Genomic DNA, 23,848 nt, shown 5'->3' on the forward strand with positions numbered 1-23,848 from the left:
CCGCCTAGTACCCACCGGTGATACAGTGGGCACAAGCTTCCCCCTGGCTTTATTGATGTTCGGCTTGATCAAGGTGAAATGCTTGGGAAATAGGTCTTTGATCCCACCTTAAGCAAACAAAAATGCCTTGTGCCATGGCGCTCTTTGGCCGCAGATGCCCTTGCATCATAAATGTTCGCTATCACCTATCCCTCCTAAGCTTGTAATTTCTTCCTCGCCAGAGCCAACCTCAACATCGTGTGGGGCTGTGTTCGTCACTGCTCACCAAAATCCCTGGATATTAATTCAAAGGAGCACTGGGAAGCTGCCCTGCGCAGCCCAGCGCCTGATCTCCAGGACATGATCGTGAATTGGGCTCATAGGGTAGCGGAGGCCTACGCAGCCTAGGACCTCTCTCTCTCCACCGCTGCCCTTCCATTTTGGGGCAGATAAACTTGTTACGCACTCGCCGCTCGGGAGCAGAAGGGGGACAACAGATCGCGTACGGTCAGCATCAGCATGCAGGTGGTCACTTTCGTTCCACAAGACCAAAATTATTTTTTTTTTCTGCGTTAGCATTTGAACCTCTGTCCGGCGTTGCCGGCCTGTGAAGCCTCGTGAGAGAGAAGGCAAAGTGGAGAGGGGATGAGTCGCTTAGAGGCGACGGGTGGCGAGAGTCGAGGGGCGGGAGAGTGGCGGTGCAGCGTGGCGCGGAGTGGTTGCTGGTTTCCATCGGGCGAGTGGAGAAGGGTCTACGGCGTGTCGCATGGTGACTGGTGTACTGGATCACGCCACCCGCTATCGTCACGAGGGAACATCTCCACTTTGTCACATCTGGGTGGGCACCCGAACCGCGTCGTAGGAGCGGAGGAAGGTGGGAGTGAAGGCCGGAAGAAAAGAGAGAAAGAGGTGCCGTAGAGCAGGCTGGCCGAGTTCGAACCCGGAAACTCCGGCTCTATAGCCGAACGCTCTAACCACTGAACCACCGCGGCGGGTGCACACAAAATGTCTCTTGCTTCTTCACTGAAGCTGAAAATGTCTGGACATTATCCGCCTTGGAATGAAACTTTTTAGAAGAGAGGAGAGGGTGCCTTTTTCGCTAATACCCGTGGATTAGTCATGTGCTTTTTTTTTCGCATTGGAGCTACACCTGTATGCTTCCGCTATGCGCGACTCTACGGGCTCCACCCTCGACGCTGCGCTCGCGATCAGCCTCGCGGGAAAGCGCGCCGCGTGTCGTTGACTCAGCGGCAGCGTTTGTCTCGCGTGCGAGCCCGTCTTCTCTTCCCAGGGCTCTCCTCTTTCGCTGCGATCGCGTCACGCACACGTGTGTGCGGCTCTGTGTGCCGTGCTCGCCTCATCCGCCCTCTCGTGTGTGTTTGCGTGCGCGACTGGGCGGAATGACAAATTGGTTCGGGCGGGGGGAGCGTGCGCACACTGACGTGGCGGCGATGATTAGGTTTCAGAAGGGTGGCGCACGCACGAATCGTGCCCAAGTGGAATAAGGCGTCTGTGGCGTTGTTTCAAAACGGTTTCGGTTAACGTCCCAAAGCGACTCAGGCTATAGACCTTATGCGAAATGCACTGCCATCTAGCGGTCGTCGCGCGCGATCCGTCATGTTGGAGGATAGCCGCCGGATTCACAGCACGTACTGGTGCACGCTCGTCGCGCGCGCTCGAGTTTCACCGTCCTCAGTATGCCCACATATTGCTTACTGCCTTGCTTTACGCAGAAGGGTCACACAGACGCCCAGGGAAAAAAGGCAAGAGCACTTGATCTGAGCGCATTTCTATTTTTGGACTGCGATCCCCGACATCGGCGACACAAATGTTGCAGTACCGTCGCTACATGTCGAGACGTCGCGAAACGCATTTCGTTATCGCTATGTAGCGAACGAAATTAGAAATAAGCTTTGTAGGCACGAAGAAAATATCACACAAAAGTAGTTTTTCTCCTGCGATTGCCCGTGAAATGCTGCTATTATCGGCCTCGCAAGAGAGTAATCGTGATCAGCTGTTCAGTGGTACGGGTCGCGCTTTGTGAGAACCGTCGCTCCTAGCGTTATCCGCCGCAGCGGTTACACGCGTTAGTTTTAAGTGTGAATATTTGTTTCGACGGAAACACCAGCAAGTATCAAGTGCCCGTGGCACGGAACGTTTGTGCACTGCAAGTCAGTCAATCGTTTCTGTTAGACCAGGGAAAGGTGCCTATTTTGTGGAGCGACGGCTTGATTGCATGTAGCGATTTCACTTAACCGACCGGTTTCCACGAAACCGTGTGTTGTGTAAAAAAAAATAAAGGACCGTAAGGGAAGCCGCTCAAGCGGTACCATAGTTCCAACTAGTAGCGGGAATGCATAACGCATGTAGAATCCTCCAAAAATCTCAGTGCACAACTGCTTGCTCGTCGTGGTAAAGCCATAGACACTGCTGCATTCACGGGCTACGTGTTTTTAACGGCGATAGTCCAAGAATGGTAAACAGTTGTGTAGTGGGGTCGTGCGAGGACCTAGGGGTCTATGTGGCCGGTAATAATAATAACGTATTTTCTTTCTCTGTCTAGGGCACTAGGGCAAACTAGGGGCTCTGTGCGCTAGAGCACTAGGGCAAACAAACAAATGCTGTATGAACTTTTCAAGGAAAATGAAAAGCGTCGCATGTTGACAGGCCACTTTTTTCCACACTGCCAACATGAGCGTGAAGTTTACTATCGTTTGCTTTCGGTGTCGACGCAACACACAGAAAACGCTACCACAACAGCAGCAATTCAAGCGGCATGCCCGTTCGCAAAAAGTATCCAACCAAATAAAAACTGACTCAAACTAGACTGAAATGCGCACATTTTTAGCCGTAAACGAAAATTACACTTGCTTCGTACATTTCTTGGTGTTCAGCGTCGGTAAACTGATGTAGGACTCCGTGAAAAACTTGTATCTCCGTACCCGGTGGCGTTCGGAAAGTGTTTTGGACGCGTAGTAAGTGTCTGCGAAGTCGCTTGGAAACTTGGGCATCAGAAACAGGTCGACTGACCATTCAGTCATGTTTACAGGCTCAAGTGACAGTAAACAAGATTTTCGAGCCAGCACAGCAGTAAGGAAGCTAACGCAGGGCACGCCTAAATCCAGAGAGCAGAGGCGGAACGAGCTTCAGTCATCCTCCAACATGGCGGATTTACGCTGGTTCTTCTTTTCTCCGATAGATGGCAGCAATTTTGCATAAGGTCTATAAGGGACGCCGTAGTGAAGGGCTCGGGAAATTTCCACCACCTGGGGTTCTTTAACGTGCACTGACATCGTACAGTACACGGGCCTCTGTAATTTCGCCTCCATCGAAATTCGGCCGCCGCGGCCGGGATCGAACCCGCGTCTTTCGGGTCAGCAGCCGAGCGCCTTAAACACTGAGCTACCGCGGCGGTGTGTTTAAAAACGGATGCGCAAGGGTATACGGGCTGCGAAGAGACGCGCAACACGGAAGCCGCGGAGAGGAAAGAGAGTTTTTTTGAGCCAAAGTTAAAACGAAGCAGAGCAAAAAAGACGGGGGACGCTGTTTGTTCCTGTCTATCTTGGCTTTGAATTACCGACGAGCCCGATCAGTCGCTCTTGCAGCGTTTTGTCAGCAACCACGCGTAAGAGTTGATTGATGCTGTCTCTCCTTCCATAGACTAGCACTCTGCAAAAGCTATTATCCAACATCTTTTGTGCTGTAACATTGAACATCGAACGCATCTCTCCTGTTATTTTTCCCTAAGATCGGAGTACAGGACACCCTGTTTTCTTCTGATTTCGCTTCTTGTAGTTTATGGTAGGCACAACCGTTCGTTTCTGCTCGTGGTTGATTTTATGGCCATTCCCACGCCCCCTGTCTCACCTAGTAAATAAGGCATGGTCGGGCGCGAAACTGTTGCGCCTCTTGGATGAAACAGCCACGCTGTTTCCAAGAGAGCGTGCCCACATTTGATGCGTCGTTCTCACGCACTTCTGCCCTAGGCGCGACTGGTGCAGGTAGCGGCGTTATGAAAGGGAACACGGGAGCGCGTGGCTTCTACCGCTGTGCGAAGCGCTGCCGCAGAGACCCGGCGAGAATCGTCGGCAAAGGCGCGTGCGCTGCAAGTACGGCGGCTGCTCTTTCCGCGCATGCGCCTGGTGCCGCCCATTCTGCCCGGCTGTTGGCGGCAGCGCTTCGCGAAGCGGCAGAAGCCACGCGCTCCCGTGTTCCCTTTCAGATTGCCGCTGCCTGTAGGCAGCAGCTGTCAGAAGGGCAGCTTGGAAGGTGACTGAACACTCGCCGCGTACTATCAACAACCGTTGCGGTTGGGTCTAAAAAAATTACACGAGGAACTCTAGCGGCTAAAGTGGTGAAAGGCGAAAGCCTGAGTGTTGCATTCTGCTACGAGGTTGTACACTTCACATTCTGTTGGTGCATTAATTAACTGCCAATTAATGACGCTTAATCTCTGCCTTTAGGAGTGGAACGCGACAGCGTGTTGTAGTGCTGCCAGAGAGTCCACGGAACGCCACCACCCGTTCGGCGCGATGCGTTGCCCTTTGAACGCAACGCATTTTGAGGAAAGGAAATGGCGCTATAATTCTCGGTCATCTCGGTGGACACCTGAACCGCACCGTACAGGAAGGGAGGAAGTGGAGTGAAAGAAGAAGGACAGAGAGGGGCCGTAATAAGGAAAATGAAAATTGTATTAGAGTAAAGGAAATTACGCAGTAACTGTCTCACATATCTAGGTGGACACCAGTCGAAAATTGTATTTGAGGAAAGGAAATTGCGCAGTAATTGTCTCGCATATTTCGGTGGATACCCGTCCAAATTCGCGCGCAGTGACGTCACGACCATTTCGAGCAATCTGAAACGCGGAAAAATTTGCTAACACGCCTTAGTCATGACAGTATGAGCCATTGAAGGCTTTCGCCTTAAAAGCGGGTAACGAGAAACTGCATTGCCTGCACCCATCGTGAAAAGGGTTGGACCGGGCCACCGCATGGTTCTCGAGTCGGAATGCCGTTCAGCCGCAAAGCCTCCGGTCGGCGAATTCTCCTTCTCGCAGTTGGGCGTTGTAACCGCGCTGGATTTATGAACGCGTTGCCGTTAATGCTGAACCTTTCGACGGCCGGAAGAAGGCGTAAATGACGAAGACGAAGTGGTTCTGGCTTCCGCGCTGCTACGCCGCCGAGATTCGCATATAGTGAAAATTCCTTATCCGCATGAAGAAAAAAAGTAGATGTAACGTATTCGCCGTTTTACGCCTTGGGGCAAAGGTCGTCAACCTTCCGCGTTTGGAAAACTCCTTTTTGGAGGGAGCTTTTCTCTACCCGGTCGTCGGTCGCGAACTTGAGGCTTGTACACTCGAGGACACGATAGCGGAAGGCCTTCGGCGACGGTGCGAGCCTTGACAGCACCGCCGCCGCCGCCCGCAGTGGTCTTCCGTGCCACTCCCCCGTCTCTCTAATCCGGCGCCGGGATTTTCTTGCGGCGGCTTAGGAGCGCTCGCGCGGCAACTGGCGCCGCCGTCGCGCTCTCGTGAGTCTCGACAGAAGCGTGCAACGTTGTGGAAGCTGCGAGGTGCAGTGACGTCGGCTTAGACGTCTACTCGCGCCGCGCGTGATGCATGTGTCGTACGTAACGAAGTGGCGAAGCAAATTGGCCTGGCACAGCTATGCGCGGCTTTGCGTCTTCCGTTTGCGGCCATTGCAGCTGCGAACGCGCATGCATTCCGTCGGATGAACGGTGTGACTTGGTTACAAGTGAGCTGTGCCCCTGTGCACAGAAAGGTCACGTGACTCTGTGTCAACAATTGTGTGCTGCGCTGGTTATAGCTCATCGGGAACTGGAACTCGCAGCTCCTAAAGGCGAAATTCTTGAGGCACGTGTTCTGTGCGATGTCAGTGCACGTTAACGAACCACAGGTGGTCGAAATTGCCGGAGCCCTTCGCTGCGGCGTCCCTCATAGCCGTAGAGTAGCTTTGGGACGTTAAACCCCATAAACCAAACTAAACCAAGCATTTTTGCGATTTGCTGCGCCTCTCGTGTGCTGTGCAATCGCTAAATCGCAGTGGCCGTTATAATCCCCCGATTGGGTGCATTCTTGCCTGTGAGCAGAGTCGAGTATATTCCCTCTCCGACAGGCTGGCGCAGCTTCTGTCTGTACTGTATACGCGTCTTGGTAGCATTGTTTAAATTGGCTCGTTTGCACGGTACACTGCACATACTTTTTTTTTTTTATGGCGAAACTCGGGGGCGAAAGCTGAACAAGCAGACACACGCTGAGGCGAAGAACTACGCGGAATCGAATGATTTTCTGCGGATCGTCGTAAAATTCGCGGTTTCGATCGCTCCACTAAACATCCGGAGCGGAGAGTGCTGCACGGATTTCTAGTGTGGCACACCGCAAGTTTCGTCACAGAGAGACGTCTCTCTCTCTCTCTCTCTCTTTCTTTCTTTGTCTCTCTCTCTCTTTAGGCGGGAGCACAACGGATCCAGGAGTCTCTCTCTCTCTCTTTCTCTCTGTGTCTCTATCTCTCTTTAGGCGGGAGAAACCACGGATCCCGGAGTCTCTCTTTCTCCCCCTCTCTCTCTATAGGCGGGAGCAGTCGCGGATCCCGGAGGAAAACCGAAAGTGGCGAAACAACGAGCCCTCCTCCGCACCCTCGGCTGTGGTGTATCGCGCTGTCTTGTCCATGCGTCGCCCAGTCCCCTCGAGACCGCATCTTAGCGTCGGTCGGTCGGCGGCGGCTTTTGTCCGCTTCTTTCCCGTGGCGCCTTCGGGATCTTCCTGGACGCCGAGGCGACACGGCCGCCTATGCATATTCAGCGTCGGCGCCTTCTCCCGTTTGTGTACTGCACGTGCTTGTCGATAACGAGAGCCGCAACAACGTAACGAGTCGGCAGGGAACTCGTTTCCCTGGCACAGATGTTAAATGATTCGAGAAAGTGTGACACTTTGCTGCTCGTTGTGATGAGCCAGAAAGCGCTGTTCGAGAGCAGGGAACGCGGCCGAAGAAGGGCGGTTGCGGAAACGGCCCTCTCGGTTTCGATCGGCGGTGGCCGTCTTTTGTTTGTGTCATTGCGCCTCGGTGCGTAGCTGGCGTCGTGGTCGGATTAGTAAACAGCGCACTGCACATCTGATTGATCTTTTCGGCCGCGTGGAGTTAGTGCAGCCGCGAGAAAGCCGGATTGGCAGCTCGATCGCGGCTTTTCTAAGATGGCGGCTCCCGTGAACCGAAACTAAAGCGGACTATATATATATACATGTCTGGTTTCGCCGCCTTCCTTGTCTGGTAACACGTGGAAACGAAAGTGGATTGTGTCTACCCCGTGCAGGATTTCTCCAAATGGTATACTCTCTGTTTCGTCGCGCTAAAGCGAAGTCCGCATTATTCGAAACGGTCGAGCCGACTTTAGGGGTTCCCCCGCCCCGTGTTGGGTTTCAACTTGTATCCTTTTCCCGCACACGTCCTAATCGGTTTCTGTAATGTGGAGCGGTGTAACCGGATCGCTTCTGAAGAGAACTGACTGAAAGTGAAGTTGCGATATGTTCTTAAAATACACTCGAATCAACTGGCGACTACCTCAAAGACAAGCTGAAGTCTGCGATAAGCTGGTGTGCGTTCTAGCCTAAAAGTGGGCGTGATGGTTTGAATATGTAGGCCACTCTAAACGTAAAAGTGTAAGAAGGTAGTACGCTGCCCTGTAGCACACTCCCTTTTATAAAAGAGAGCGCGCTACGGGACAGCCTTACTCTTATTTTACTTCCAGTAGGCGTATTCGTGTTTAGAGTGTAGGCTGCCCTTTTCGCCAACTCTTTGCTTCTTGCTATGAAATCGGCTTTCTCTTCGAATTCGTCTCTGGAAAGAAGCCACCTCGTCAACGCTGAATGTCGTTGGCGCGATAGTGTAAGTTTTTTTTTTGTTGTTAAACTTGGCGCCAGCATATTCGAGAAGTAGTCACGGACGACGCACACAAGACCCGCTGGAACAACGGCGTTTGTCCTCAGCGCCTCTTCCGTGTCTTCGTCTTCTGGCTGTGCTGCCAAGTCTAACACGATGAATCACCCAACTTTTGGTTTGGTTTGGTGTATGGAGCTTAACGTCTCAAAGCGACTCAGGCTATGAGGGACGCCGTAGTGAAGGGCTCCGGAAATTTCGTCCACCTGGGGTTCTTTAACGTGCACTGACATTGCGTTGTACACGGGCCTCTAGAATTTCGCCTGCATCGAAATCCGACCGCCGCGGCCGGGATCGAACCCGCGTCTTTCTGGTCAGCAGCCGAGCACCATAACCCCACCGCGGCGGAAAATCACCCAACTTCTTGCATTACTCTTAGTCCTGTGTGTATGCTTCAGTCGCTTTCGGTTGCATATGCCGTGAACCGGATACCCTAGCTCTCTATCCAATGAGTGTGACAGAGTGGTCATGAAAGCTAGCGAACTATGGATTGACAGGGTCTAAGTTTACTGCTGCACTTTGTGGCGTTATTCAGTACTTGCTCGAAGCCTTCAGCCTTACTCGCAAGCATGTGCAAGTTTCCGCACGCAGGCTTTGTTGAGCTCGGCTGTCAACCCGGAAGGATGTGGTAACGTCCGTATACGGCTTCTTTAATGGTTCCTCAACGAGTTCTCTCCACAGAATCTATCCGAAAGAGGTGGTGAATACATCCATTGAAAGCGACCGCTCTGTATACGTGCCTCGGGTTTTCTAGCAGGTGGCCGCGGCTTCCTTGTCTCACATTAAACGCCGTGACGCGCGAGACAAATGATGTAATTTGTTTCCGTCCCTCTCTCATATCCGCAATCGTGGCATGTGTGTACGCGTCGATTGGCCAGCCGATAGCACTCCCTTTGTGAGCCGCGCGAAACACGGCCGTTGTTCCCGAGTCGCCGAATCAATTGTAAATGAGAAACCCTCCGCCCTATCAGGGGAGCCTCCTCTGTGCCATGGGCGTGACTTTGGCGTGAATTGTGCACGACACACTTCCTGCAGCGTTTGCATCTGAAGGAGGGAGGGCCCGTGGAGCGGAGGAGAGCGAGGCTGGATCACGAGTTCTCTCTTTTAATCTGGATACACAAGGATTGCAGATGAGGAAGGCGCGATCCCTTCACTCATTGCTCTGTGTTGTGTGCCCTGTGTTCGCGCCTGCACGGGAGGCAGGCAGGCGCACGTGTTACGTCTCTACCCGCGGTCTCTGTTAGCGGGGGTTCGTGCCTCGTCGACTTCCTTATTCCGCGCGCCGATACCATCTCGGCCGCCCGCGCGATACAATAGTGTTTTTCTCGGAATAACGGTGCGATATATAGCGGCACAAGTAAGTGATGGGACGCTTGCTGCACGAGTTCGGGTGGGGACGGATAGAGCGAATTTTCGTGCGCCTGAGAAAGCGTGTAGTTGTTCCTGCGTGTGGAAGTAGCAACTCGAGAACGAAGCAGCTAGTGATCCTCAAAGCATGCAGGCCCTCCAGCGAGAGGCGTCGAACGATTCTCTTGAACTCGCGGTCAATCCCTTTCTAGCTCGCGGGAGGTGGCAGATGAAAAGGGATTAACCACGTGTTAATCGGATTAACCGCGGCGTCCTGAAAACCGCTCGGCGCCTTTGGCTGGAGGCCTGTTTTGGGGGGCATCTGCATCTTCGTTCTCGAGTGGTATGGTATCTGACGATAAAATTACTAAGCACGAACCGTTCGGGGGAGTGTAATAGAGACGCACTGTGTATGATACGATTGTATACGGTACTACAGAGCAGCGTGTAATGCCGTAAGTTGCGAAACTTCCAATTGAAAGCGTCATTGTATCAAAATCCGAGCATGGTTGGGCCGGAGCTCGGAGGCAAGCTGATTGTCGCGTTGCCCGTGGACCGAAAGACGAACTACGCTCAAGTTACTAGAGAGTTTTGGAATAGGGTAACCCAACGCTTTGGGACCCCAAGGTAATTAGCGGGCCCCAGCAATGCTGGAACGCGCAAAGGTGGCGTTTAGAATAAGGATTTTCCCAGCGGCGCCAGGCTTGGGTTCGTTGTTTCTGCAGCGCTTTTACGGCCAATAATATGAATGCTAAAAAGTAAAAGAAAAAGCATAAAAGTGTTTATTCAGTGTTTATTCCGTATATCTGGTTACTAATAGCAGGCGCATTTCGACACCGCAAACTCCTTGGGGCCCTGAGCCTTGGGACCCCCTATTCTAAAACTCTCTACATTCTACAGGATGTTCGATACAGCCTATTGAAGCAGCGACGCCTAGCAACAAGATCGATGACACAGCTACGGAAGAAACATGCGCAGCTGTAACGGTCTGGAAGATAAATGAAATTCAAAAAAAATGTTTCAGCGCTTCTCGATAGCTTTTGTTTGCCGCTCGCAGCTGGCGCCTCTATCTGTTAACCTCCACGAATTGCTCCGCAGGGAGTAGCCGTTCTTGGAAGCGGAACTTTGGAATTCGGATATGTGAATGATCGAAGGGCTCGGACGTAGAGCGCTGTCCGGTGTCCAGGTGGTGTTGGGCCCTGCTTGTCGCGCTATCCACGGCTCCTGCGCTCCTGCGTGGTGCGGCGTAAAAAATATGCGCCTCGCCTTGTCGGGTATATGCGAAGCACGGCGTGACTGGCTTGGTCGGCCTCTGGAGAGTGCCGAGCGAGTGTGCGCGCGTGTGGAAACAACGCTGGACTGGGGAACGTGCGATGGCGCGGATTTGCTTTCCACTGAAACGATAGAGCACTTTCCTCGTCGTCTTCGTCATTTCGTGTCGTCGTATGTACTGTAGGGCGCGCTGTTAGTGACTGACCGGATTTCCTCGGACACTGAGCGCCCCGCGACAGAGGGAAGGCGCTGACACGCGCACCCGCGAGCCCCTCTCGCGGTTTTGCACCGGAACAACGGTCCAAGTGACGGAGCTGTTGACGAAGCTGTTGATTCACATTGTCGTTGTCCCCTGGTCAACAAAAATCAACGACGGCCCTCTTTGTAGAGGGCGCAGATTCGGTTCGGAGCAGGAATAGGGTGGATGGGGTAGAGAGCGACTATCGCTAGCGAATGCTAACTTCTACCTGTGTTCGACTGAGTGAATAGAGACCTTTAGAATAGGTTTACCCTATCGGGGTTGTTTCCTGGGCTAGCTAGTTGCTCATGCTTTTGACGAAAAGTAAGCCTGTCTCTCTCTCTCTCTCTCTCCCGCTTGACTCCGCATTTTTGTGCTCTTATTAGCGCAAGTCCTGTGTCAGTCTTCCTTGTGTACGTCTTTTTGCAAGCGTTATTTTCCTTTTCTGTCTCAAATTGCGCTCTTAGTTTTCGTCAGAATCGTGAGCGACCAACTATCCCAGGAAACAGCCTTGTTGAACTCTGTTTCTAGTACATTGGGTGCCTTTCAGTGCACTTCTACAGATCCGCCTTTTATCTTTTCACTCATGGTATGTGCTGTTTGCAGGCCAAGAAGACTTTCTCTATAATAGCGCTTTGTGTTGTCTCTTTCCGGCTTAATTGTCCCCGTCTTCTTGTGCAGAACACTAACTCTGGGGCCGTTAGTGTCCTGCGCCTGCGCACTGGCGCCCCGCTATTCCACTATCCCCATAACCCATATAAAGTTCCCCATATTCCGGAGCTCCCTAATGTCTTTCGATTAAGTGAACGCCCGTAAGCCGGCATGCGGCTTACCCTTCAGCTCGTCCATAGCGATGGCCGTTCACCCTATTCTGTGCGCTTCGCTACCGATACCTTGCAACACCATCAAAGTACTACGGGGATGTTGTGAGCAGATTAATTCGGCAGCCAGCGGAGCAGAGCAGGAAACAGCTCAGGCGCTCGCTTACCGCAGCGCCCTTTGTTTCTCTACGGAGCTGGGACTTTCTTACTGCGACGACTGCTTGAATGACTTTCTGCGCTGTAGAGTGTGGAGTTTCTCAGAGCGGCACTGAACTAGTACGGGGTCATATACTGCACTGAACTGCGGGGTGATATACTAACAAATCCTGCTTCCTGGGCCCTGCATGGTGTCGCTTGTTGTGCGCGCTATAGTCGAGAGCCAATGGCGTTGGCCGATTTTCCCTTCCTCCTTGACTGATCCCTTTGGCCCTGCTATGGCACGAAATCGCAGGGGATCCCGACTGAAAGTGTCCATATGACGAGTTCCATAATTCCATGCGTTTCCGTAAGAAATTTTATGGAGTTAGCACGGAGCGTATGGAGCCGGTATAGACTGTATGGAAGCGCGTATGGTTACTTACAGACTCCATATGAATTCGAATGCAGTGTATGGTTTATGGGCGTTCAACTTCCCAAAACGACTCAGGCTATGAGGGACGCCGTAGTGGAAGGCTCCGGAAATTTCGACCACCTGGGGTTCTTTAACGTGCACTCACATCGCACTGTGCACATTAAAGAACCCCAGGTGGTCGGAATTATGGAAGTCTTTTTACGCAGAATAATTATACACCCCGTACAGGCGAGATCTAGATTTCATACGAGCGGCCCATATGGAACGTTTCAGCAGGGGCGGCAGATGGGCGAGGAATAACCGCGGCTTAATCGGATTAACCGCGGCATTGTGGAAATCGGTCGACGCTGTCGGCTGTAGGCGGTTCTTGAGCTGTACCGCGCGGTTCGCCCCGACCAGGACGCAACATCGGGAGCACCTTATCCACTGTTGTCTCCCTGCAGATATACGTGGCGGGCGCGGCTCCGTGTAATTCTTCGACGCGCGGCTGCTTTCTCGAGATCGCCGTCTCGTTCCGTTCGCTTTCGGCCGAGCCCCCCATCCACAGGCTTCGGAAACGTTTTCTTCTTACGTCTCTCCTTATGCCACGCTTTCTCTCTCTATATATACACACATACGTATATACACGCACGTATGGGGACTCGTGTTTCCGGCTTGCCAGCGTATTACGCCGAACGAAACGCGGAGAAGAGAGAGAGAAAAAGCCTTCGTAACGAAGCATGTCCGCATCTGCGCAGGGACATGCTTGGCTACGCCGGAACCGTACCGCGCCCATGCGTGTATGCGCGCGCGCGTGTATACGCATCGGCTGCGATTCGCCTTGGCGCTGCGGCGGTGGGTGGGGAAGCGTCGCCATTAAAGCTTCTTTCCTCTCCAACGCTGCTGCTGCATCGTCCTCGCTCTCGCTTCGGCAGCGCTCGCTTCCACGGCTCTACGATTTCCCCGCTGCTGCCTGCCTCCATAACGCGCGGCGCGGCGATTTTAATCGCGCGCCATTACGAGGGCATTATCGTGTGCCTCCTTCCTTCGCGCGCTTGCCTTTTTTCTTGTTTGCGGCTGCGCGCGAGCTCGTATGCGCTCGTTGGCCGCCGTCCGAGTCTGGCGATCTCGTCGTGTCGAGATCACGCTTGAGATCGCGCTGTTGGGACGTACGCTGTATGTCTCACTAAGGCTGTGCAGTTTTGTGAAAGGTTGAACAACAACAAAGCCGATTGGCGGAGCCTAGATGTACCAATGAAGAGTGATCGTATAGATACATCGCATGCACCCCAGCACATTGGTCTTGCGATGGCGTATGCCACGTGAGCTTCGGTCGGCCAAACAGTATAGCGACATCAAGTTTTTAGGCGTTTTCCGCGAGCAGGAGCGGATCGAAATGACGAAACTAGTACGTCTGCAGATAAGAACGGTTGTTCCTCCCCGTTCAGCTGTCTCGGCACCAGGCGTGGTCGCGACGTAGCGGGTACAGTGCCGTTTAGCCGAAGCTCGCGTCGTCTACAGCAACACTGTACTTTTGCTTCCGTCTGTTCTTCGTCTGCTCACGGGCATCGCGGCAGACGACTTTTCGCAGGTGCAGATCGAGGGAAAAGTGTGTGCGACTGTGCGTGCAGGCAGACAGAGAAACAATAAACTTTATTGGCTGGGTGAAAGGGACTGAGCCCCTCATAACGCAGCTTGTCAACCCTGCCGGATGGCCAAGAGCTTATGCGACCCACTCAGCCCGTTGAACGGGCCGAGCCCGAAGGCCCGGTTCCGAGCTGCGCAGCGCGGCCTCCCACTGCTCCTCGGTAGTGAATCGGTTTGTCGGGAGAACGCCCACTAGAGAGGAACAGCGGTTCTCCCAAAGAGCCAGTCTTGGAGGAAAGTTGTAGTAACTACATAGCACCGGCTCTGCCCCTGGTATCGGATGCCAGATGTAGTACTGTGGAGAATTTCTTTTGCTTTTTTTTTCCAGCGCACTCGGGCTGTGCCGCGCGTGGTGTCGGGGATGATGGTTGTGGTGGTCGCGTCCGCGTTGCCCGGGGAGTGAAAGTGCTTTTGTGTGTTGTTCACGCACCAGCAGCAGCACCCGCGTGGGAGCGGGGCATGCCATGTCAGTACCCTCTCCCCCCCCCCCCCCCCTCTCTTTCTCCCCCGCTGTCCTCCGTTTCCTCCTCCTACGCGCTCGGTTGGACTCATGTGTAGCGTGCGTCACGAGGTGCGGCCATTCGCCCGGGAACGTGCTCGGCAACGCCAAAGAGCCTCCTATCCCCTCCCCCTGCATCTCTCCATCACCCGGTGTACCGTCAGTGTCCGCCGTGGGCTGCTTTGTTAATTCGAGAACTCTTCCTTTCATTCTCTCTCTCCCTCTCTCCGGCGTTGTGTCGATGTACGTTTCCACTGGTTGCATTCTGGCGGCCAAGAACGTATACAACGCCGAAAGAGATACCCCCGAGGTACATTATTCTTTCACGCTTCGCGCTTTGGCGTGCAAAAGGAATTGAATAGTACAATATACAGCTCTCCTCGTTATGTAGATGAGTGATGTTCCGGCCGCTTTTCAGCGGCCTCCCCCACCCCTCGTTCTCCCCTGCTTCAACTTTTTGCGTATTCGGCTGTGGGTTTCGGCGGACGGGCGCAGTCGCCCTGAAATCGCCTCTCGGTGGCCGCCGTCCTATGCGCGGCAACGCATGGCGACCATCGTACGAATTGAGGTGGAGTACCGCGCTGGCCTTAGCACAGGATGGTGCTTAGCGTCAGCTGCACTCAGAACTGAGGACACGAACAAAAAAATGTTGTATTAAAAGTCTCTACGTATTTTCCAAGACTGCGTTGGGCGTCTCGACGTACGCGTACAGGCAGTGTTAAAAGTGAAGGCTACGCGTTACGGGGATCGTTCGTCCAGACGCAAAAACAAGCAAAAAATTTACGAGTAATTCGGGAGCAGCCGTTTGCTGAACGCAAGTCGGGGGTTCTCTTTGGTATTTCCCGGACCTGTACGTCTTTTTCTTTCCTCCATTACGCCGCATTGTTTGCTTTCATGTTGGCTTGCAGCACGAGTCAGCTTGGCACACATCGCAGAGTGCCGACTATCGCGAATTCGCACACCTTGTGCCTGCAGATATTGCAGCTACGCTGCTGTTCGCGAACCCTTCTAACGTGTCGCGTGTAACTGCGTGTCGGGTCCTTATTTTGCCGCCTCAGGACCTCCTCTCGTGCTTTCACCCTAGCTTCCCCTACCACCCCAACACCTGTGACGTGCCCAAATCAACACCCTTCCACTGCCTGTGGAAATGCCCTTCCCCAGAGGCAGTCCCCACTCATTCCTCCTGGGAGGCTGCTTTACGGACCGCTCAGCGGCTCAGCCCGCCGGCCAGAAACTTCACTTCACTTCACTTCACTTCACTTTAATACCTTAAAGACCCTCGTTAGAGGGTATTACATAAGGGGTGGGGCACACAGAAATGAAAAACAGAATGACTAACAGATAAGTTGAAAGTTATACAAATATAAGATTATCACTGAGCAAGTACACGCGTGACTTCTTCGATGAACAATGAGTGGCATGTGATAGCAGCAAGTTCTCGGGGAAGGCCGTTCCAGTCGTTCGCGGTCCGGGGGAAGAATGATGAAGAAAATGTAGTGGTGCGGGCGCGAGGTCGTGACACTTGCTGCAGATGAGAAACAGCTCAAGAACGAAGCGGCTTATCCCCGTCAAAGGACCCACTTCCAGCCAATGGCGTCGGCCGGTTCTCATTGTCCTGCTAGCGTGACAATGCAGGGAGTGGCAGATGGAAGTGGATAGGTCGCTTCCCCCCGCCTTCCATTTTCATGCTAGCAGGTTCATGAGATTCGGCCGACGCCGTTGCTGGAAGCGGTTCTTTTACGCAAAGCATACTACTTTAGCTACCACTTCAGCCCTTCACCGTGGTTATGCGCTTCCAAATCACGTGACACGATGATGCCACACCACGTGACACGATGACGTCACGGCAGTGGAGAAACCGCCGACCAGAAACGAGCTGTCCGCCTGGCGGCTGAAGCCGCGAAGAGACAATGTATCTTCGCCAGTCTTTAGTCGCGGAGGTCCCGTCCCCCGTCCCCTAGGCCTGCGTGCCAGGGACGGGGAGTAGGGGGCCTCCTACATCGGTGGAAATAAAAGTTGTTATCAATCAATCAATCAAACGGGGGCCCACCTCGCGCCGTCGCTGTGGTTGTGCGCCTCCAAATCACGTGATACATGACGTCACACCACGTGACGCGATGACGTCACGACAGTGGAGAAACGGGGGCCCACCTCGCGCCGTCGCTGTGGTTGTGCGCCTCCAAATTACGCGACACGATGATGCTTCGCATTCTCCAGGCTTAACCAAGTTAAGCCTCAGCCATTTTTTACGGGGAGAAGGCGCTCCGTTCTTGAGTTGTATCCGACTGTAGTCGACCTGGCCCTACGTGAAGCTTACGCCCGTGGACTCCTGGAGCAGTAGGAGCCCACCAGGGGACCTTTATCTTGCCCCATTGAGAAGTTTCCATCCGTCCATCCTTCATCATTAATCCCCTACCTCACGGGGCGGTTCAGGTTTCAACTAGGGGGAGGCTGTTGCCGGCCGCGCCTTGCTTCCTCGTCCTCATCTACGACTTTTGCGTTTTTGCGCTAAGGGGGCTGTTTCGACGGAGGCAGGTTAGGCGTTTTCTTTTTTTATTTTCTTCAATTTTCAAAGATGAAAGACTGTTTGTGTGGGATAAAGGTCTTCGTGTTTATATCGCGCAAGAAGCCATGGGCCTTGAGAGAAGCTAGCGTGCTATAGCACTACATTTGTGTAACTACTTGTCTTGCGGTGAGTCTACCACTGTTCGTATTTCGGCTTACAAGCGGTCTGAAATTCTTGAAACTTCGTGTAATGTTCGCTTTCGGTGGTTCCGGCGGATACTGGCGAATAACGTTATCGATCCTTTTTTTTGTTGCCTGGTGTTTTCCCTTTTAAGTGAATTAGGTGGTGGGCGATCATTGTATCTTTGTTCTGTTCCTAGTGTAGCATTCTACCTCTTGACTTTTTTAATTGTTCTTCGGTGGAACGAAATTACCGTATTGACGCGCTTTTTCCCATCCCGCGATTTCTCCCCCTCCCCTCTCTCTCTTCCACATTCACTTCGCAATAGAAGGCTGTTTATATTTCGTCTGGTAAAGTAGTAAACGTGGCAGTACCTAAGTAGTGTGAACTTTATAATAGTAGTGTAAATTGCTTTTTCTCAACACGCGACATTTTCTTCCCCGCGCGTATACGCATGCATGTACGCGCACTGCTCCGCGGCGTGATGGAGCTCGATCGGAATGTCAGCGCGTAGGCGTGGACGCACTCACCTTTTTCCGTGAATCTCTGGTAAACGCGCATCTTTGCTCGCTGACTGTAACCACGCGGGAGCTGTGCGCAGGTATGACCTTGTTGTTTTTATTTTTTTCTCTTTCGCTCTGCTTATTAGAGGTTTGCGATTTCTCTCCAGCGCGGGAGTACATCGGCACTTCCGTCGACGACGGCCCACTCTTGGGCGTAGACTGTTCGCTTTCCTGCCAATGTGCAATTTGAGATATTCTTCGCTCGTTTCATGCCATGGTTATGCGCGTGCTTGTGAATGACATCAGAGCTAGCGTTCGCCTCTGCTGCTTGCCTTTCCCCAGAGTGGAGCATACCAATTAGCTATCTTTAAGGTACTTGCTGTCCTTAAATAACTAAATTTTTTAAATGGGCTTAAGATAGACTGCGAGACTAAACTTGATTGTGAACCGGTGCGCGTCTTCAGTGCCACCCGGTCGGACACGAATACACTTCGTTCTATCGGGCGTCATGCATTACTATTAAAGGTGCACTAAAGAGGAATCTGAACTCGTCTTTTTGCCGCGGGAACTCTATCTACACGTTCCGAGCATTCCTAGAAACTTCGATTGATTGCCCTGTGTGGCCGATTTCCCTAATTAAACCGGATTAACGTCCGCCTTCCGCCTTTTTTTTTAAAATTCTCCTCGTACGGTGGGCGGAGTCGACCAACGCGTGGAATGCCTTTCAGCCAGCTATGCGAAGGCTTTGCTTTCGCTTTATTTTGTTTTGTTTTTTAGGTTTCCGCGAATGAATGGTTTCATTCGCAGATAATAAAGCCGCAAAATAAGCCCGCAGAAATAAAAATACGCGCGGACTATTTGCTACTACGGATTACTACGTATTACTCCGCCGATGGCAGAGCGGCAAGCCGCCACGGGACTGGGTGAAAGGCACTCCACGCGTTGGTCGACTCCGCCCACCGTACGGGGAGAATTAAAAAAAAAAGGCGGGAGCCGCACGTTAATTCGATTTAATTAGGGAAATCGGCCACACAGGGCAATCGATCGAAGTTTCTAAGAATGCTCGGAACGTGTAGATTGAGTTCCCGCGGCAAAAAGACGAGTTCAGATTCCTCTTCACTGCACCTTTAAAGTTTCCTCACGGCTACATTCTATCGTCGCTTTGCCGCCTATCCAACAACGCGCATACTACTCGACTCCATTGCTTGTATACTTCCTTCCGGGCAGTCCTATTATAGACGGGCCCGTGCGCAGACATATCGTGTTTCGCTGAATATCCCGTTTAGGTTTCATTTACTTTCTCTCCTGAAAAGCTTTTTTTGTTTTTTCGCCCGCTAAGCACTTCGCGTTAGAGGGGTTTGTTGGAGAGTCCTCTATTCCTGCTGCGTCGGCTGGCGGCGCTCTTAAACATACAACACAGCTCGCCTGTCAGACGTTCGCTAGCTGCAGCGGACAGTGCTTTCTCCTACTGCCTTATTATATTTTAACTCTTTTTTTTTCTGTACGAAAGTAGGGGTGCTTAATAAACGTTAGCAGCTGTCTCCCGGGCGACTTTGCACGCGTACACTCCTCTCCCACTGTAATCGGCGCCTCCAAGGACACCCGGCCGGTATAGCAGGACTTGTACTTTCCCTATCAAGCATCTGGCTTCGCGCGTTGCGACATATTAATGTGCGTAAGCTTTTCCCTCTCCGCATTCCTGTGAAATGCTGTTTCTTATATATTTTTCTTTCTTGCTTGGTTTATACCTGTGTCGAGGGCCTATCTCCGGCCCTTATTGCTCGGTCGGCACATGTTTTCAGGTCTGTTTGGAGAACCCAATGTTGTCGGCGAAATCTCTCGGGTTATTCGTCTGTAGCTCTCCATTATTTTCTCCGTCCTGCCTGCCACCTATGAATTCTTTCTGCAAGCTACTTGTTCTCTCTCTCTCTCTCTCTCTCTCTCTCTGTGTGCGTGCGCGCGCGTGTGTGTGTTTTATTGCGTCATGATCCTGCCTGATGTTCCCCATTCTCTCTGTCCTTATAATTTACGGCATGCGCGCCGGTCTGCGAGTTGCGCGGGTTCGTTTTAATTGTCGCGTAATTGCGGTGTCCTGACCACAGCGTAACGAGCAGCTGCTGGCTTCGTGTTTCGTTCGTAATTAATGAGTCCGCCGTCGCGTGGCGTGTCCCTCGGCTCGCAAATCTCCGCGCAAAACTCGCTGCGGTTGTCCTTGAAACAGAGGTAGAACTTAAAGAAAGATACGAAAGGGAGAGGAAGGATGAAAAAGAACGGCGAAGAAACGGCGGAGAGGCTCGGCGTATAATGGAACTGAGCCGCAGATTTTAGTGCGTGTTATTTCTTTACTCCTTCCTCGGCCGCTGCCGTTGTCCGCGGCTTGGCATTGGGCCGCCGGCCGCGCGCTGTTTTTCCTGGTCGTGCGCTCTTGAGACCATGCTCAAGACATTTCGTACCCCCCCCCCCCCCCCCCCCCCCCCTCCCCTCCCTCCCTCCTTTTAGAGGTGTTGCCCCTACGGTGCTTTCTTTGGCTTCTTCGCTCTCGCCGTTGTCGGATCAGCGGACACTGCGAGAGCCAGCCCTTACTTCCTATATGGTGCTTGCATGCTGCGCCGCCTTTCGCGCTTTGTTTCTTTCTAAGCATCGCTTCGCCGTCGTGGATTAGACATCCTGTTTAGAAAGGGCGACGTTAGTGGAGAGCCACTCCGCCCCGCCACTTTCTTAGCGAGGCGTTTGTGCCTTGAAGACGGCCGATTCCCGGTCGCGGTGGTCGCTTTGGTCCGTCTTGAGCACCGATCGAGGCAGCGCTGCCAACTGTGGACTGTCTTCCTCGTTGTGCAGCCTCCGAGGGTGTTGGTGCAGTGCTCTCGCATGCATGCAGTGTGATCCCATGCTGGTCTCCTTTACCGCGCTGGACCAAGAACCAGCCCCGACCGCTCCATATTCGGGTGCATTATACAATTGCGTTGTGTTCTGTTCGTAAAGAGATAAGTTTAACAGAATAAACACAGGTGACGCCTGGCGTTGATGCGAAGTCGACAGTGTAGCGCTCAACCGACGGTGCAGTGCACCTTATCGTGAGCTTTCCATACGGAGCTTATTACCGTTTCCTGATAACTTTGTGAATCGGAGCTGGTTGGAATGGCGCCCATGTAAACGCCATTGGATGGTGCATTCCTGTTTCCATCTAAAGTACACCCAACCTTTGCGGCACACACGGACGCACATATTACCGATGCGGGCCATTCAAATCTCGCCGCTGTCTTGCGCAAAGGCAGGCGAGAGCGTGTTCACGAGCTTGTCAACTGAGCGGGCATTAAAAATGGAAGAAAAAAAAAAGTTGTAGACAATCCACCCGAAGATTCCTGCGGATGACGGCTGCAGCCGTGCCCTGACTTGCGGTTTTAAGGAGGGCTTTCCAGTGCAGGCGCCTTTTTCCCCTTCGCGTAACCTCCCCCTCCTCGTCGTAGCATTGTTGAACGTGACCGCGCTCGAGCGCTGCCCTTTTTCGAGTGATGGGTTTCACCTCTTGCGTTTCGCCTCCATCGAAACGCGGGGCGCCCGTGTGCTGTGCGATTTCAGTGCACGTTAAAAGATCCCCAGTTGGTCGAAATTATTCCGGAGACCTCCACTGCGGCACCTCTTTCTCTCTTTCTTCTTTCGCTCCCACCTTCCTCCCTACCCTTACGACGCGGTTCAGGTGTCCGCCGAGATATGTGAGACAGATACTGCGCCATTCCCTTTCCTCGAAAAACCAATTTACCAATTTTTTCGACTACGCCGACGACGGCGACGCCGGATTTCCTGCGACACGAGCTCCTTGATGATGATGATGAAAAGCCTTTATTTAATAAAAGAGGTGATTAAAGAGCCCCGCAATGGGTGGAGTCCCTATTCCGGCACCCCATTGGTCGAAGCCGCCAGCTTAGCCCTCTTGACCAAAGCCTTTTATGCCTGAAGGTCCGAGCAGCCAAGCAGGGCCGCCTCCCATTCCTCTCTGGTAGGGTTGGGGTGGGGGGAGAGAGCTGAGTTGCGCTGGCAAGCCCAAACCATGTGGTAGGTGTCAGCCACCTCGCCACAGTGTTTGCACCTGCCAGTGAACGCGGGATCGAAGTGTTTTAATACTTGACGCTATCGCGTTGAAGCGCAAGAACCGTTGCGGAAGAAACGGAACTCGAAAAACGTCGAAAACGCGAAAGCAGCTGCGCCGGGCAGTTGAGGGAGGACGCCCTCGACGCATCTTTCTTTTACGCCTTCTTCCTCCTTGCTGTAGCGACCGAGGAGGAGGTTCCCTCCGACCCTCCGACACGCGAAACCGGGGAAACTCGCTCTCCGGCGGGGGTCGCGTCTCTCTCGCGCTGGCGCCGGCGTCTTTGGCGGTGGTGGTGGAAGGGAGGGAGGGAGGGAGGAAGGGGGTCGCCCCCTTCCTTGTAGGCGGCGGTTACCTCATTGGTTACGCGACGCTGTCAGCGAGACGCTGGCGCTCCGTCTACCGTCCGGCGCCGGTAGCGGGCCCGCGAAAGAAGTGACCCGACGCGGTCGCCGAGAGAGGGGGCGTAATTCGGATGCGGCCTCTGCGAAGCTGGACCTGTTGCTGCCACGGGGCTTTGTTGCGTGGCAAAACGCGCTGGTGCGAATTTGTTTCTTAGCCTGGGGAAGTGTAACGAAAATGTAGAGACCCGTTAGGAACCGGCGGCTGTTGGTGCAAGTGCTGAAACAACACGGTCTGGCGTTTCGCTTTTCTTAATATATGTATATTCCGGTTTCCATTTCTGGCCCTCCATCGTTCCTGGGAGTTCACCAACAACAGCTGAATAGGGCGCAATGCTGAGCGTAGTTGCTGTTTAATTTTTTTATTTTGTCGTGTTTCGGCAGCGATTTTTTTTGTTCGTCTGTGATTACGTCGCGTAACTTCAGTGTATTACACCGCGTTTTATCGAGTCCGTATCTGTGGCTGTTGAGAGGCGTTGCAGTAATTTATTTTAAAAAAATTGCAGGAATGGTTCAAGCCAGTGTAGATGATGATGATGATTATCGTGATGATGTAATGGCTAGTCCCTTTGTAGCGGGTAGGCACAGGCCGTGAGGTGTTCGCGCCATCTACAGGTGAAGTGAGGATCTACTTTCCACTTTTGTCGAGCGCGTCTTGTTAGCCGTTCCCGGTTCATGCGTTCCTGGTTCATGTCCGCTGATAAGAATCAAGGTGAACTTTTAATTCATTGCAAGTGCAATGGTCCCCCCCCCCCCCCCCCCCCCGCCCCCTCTTCACCCATCCACCCATTATCAGCTCATTATTCTTTCCTGATAATTCCTTTCCTTCATCATTGGGATGTTGGATTTCGAACTCTGTCCACAGTTCAGAGGGACACTAATATTTAAAAAAGGAAGCATGACCATTTAGCCTGCATAGTATGGCAGGCCTTTATATCACATGAGTGGTTTGTCACATATGTTGTCAGAAAGTAGATTATTTGCAACATATGCTTCTGCTATTTTATTTTTCTCTACTGGATGATAAAGAACCTAATCATGATGTTATGACTCTAGAAAAGCACATTCTGCCAATCTCTTTTCATTTGCAAGTACTGTACACATAGAGCCTTCATTAAAAGTTTAGAGTCCAGGAAGTCCGCTTTGTTTGCTTCTAGACCATGCCGTGTGGCTTGGTATGCATTTCAAGCATTCCTAATCTGCAGCTGCAGTACAGGGGCTCTAAAATTTTGGCAGAGGCTGTATCTCTTGAATAAAAATTTTGTCCTTGATATGTCAGACTCATTTTCACTGGACACAGTTTCTTTTGCTAGTGGCACAGGCATTTGCTGCTCTTCTCATTGCAGGCTTGGGCTGCTCTGTTATATGTCACACTGCAAATTTTAATTCATCTGGCCCTCGCTATTGTTAACAGGGAGTGAGAGGCTGTAAATGCAACACTGTTGTTTAGTAGGCATTTTCATATTCACAAAAGGTGAAATGAATCTTTTTTTTTTTTTTTTTTTGAAGTAGTGCTTTATGTTCATAGTATTCTCAAGGTAGGCCACTCAGAGAGGGCAAGCAACAAACAGTGCTGTGTGCAATTGGCTAAAAACCACCGCTGGCACCCTATGGGCAATGCTATTCTTTACCTCTTGGGTCCTTAGACTCTCTTCCTCATTTAAAGGCATACAGGCCACCTCATGCCTACACGGTATATGGCGGACTATGTCATCTCTGACATTCTTGGTACTCATGTGACTTTGAGCATCCAGAAAACTTCATCTAGAACCTTCAAAGGCTAAAAGCATGAAGATTCCTTCAGAACTATTCAAGGCTGCTCGAGTCAAGCTCTAAATGACCAGCATGCTTTCAATTGATTGATAG

At 52.4% G+C, this 23,848-nt stretch overlaps 1 protein-coding gene across 1 annotated transcript in view; it reads left to right on the forward strand.

Moving 5' to 3' along the window:
- The window catches only part of klar (klarsicht), a 324,252-nt gene that overhangs the window by 34,763 nt on the left and 265,641 nt on the right, over positions 1-23,848 (forward strand). The gene's annotated exons all lie outside the window — the stretch shown is intronic.

The sequence above is a fragment of the Amblyomma mixtum genome, chromosome 8, assembly GCF_055824585.1.
Source record: "Amblyomma mixtum isolate Tamu chromosome 8, ASM5582458v1, whole genome shotgun sequence".
NCBI classification, from domain to species: domain Eukaryota; kingdom Metazoa; phylum Arthropoda; class Arachnida; order Ixodida; family Ixodidae; genus Amblyomma; species Amblyomma mixtum.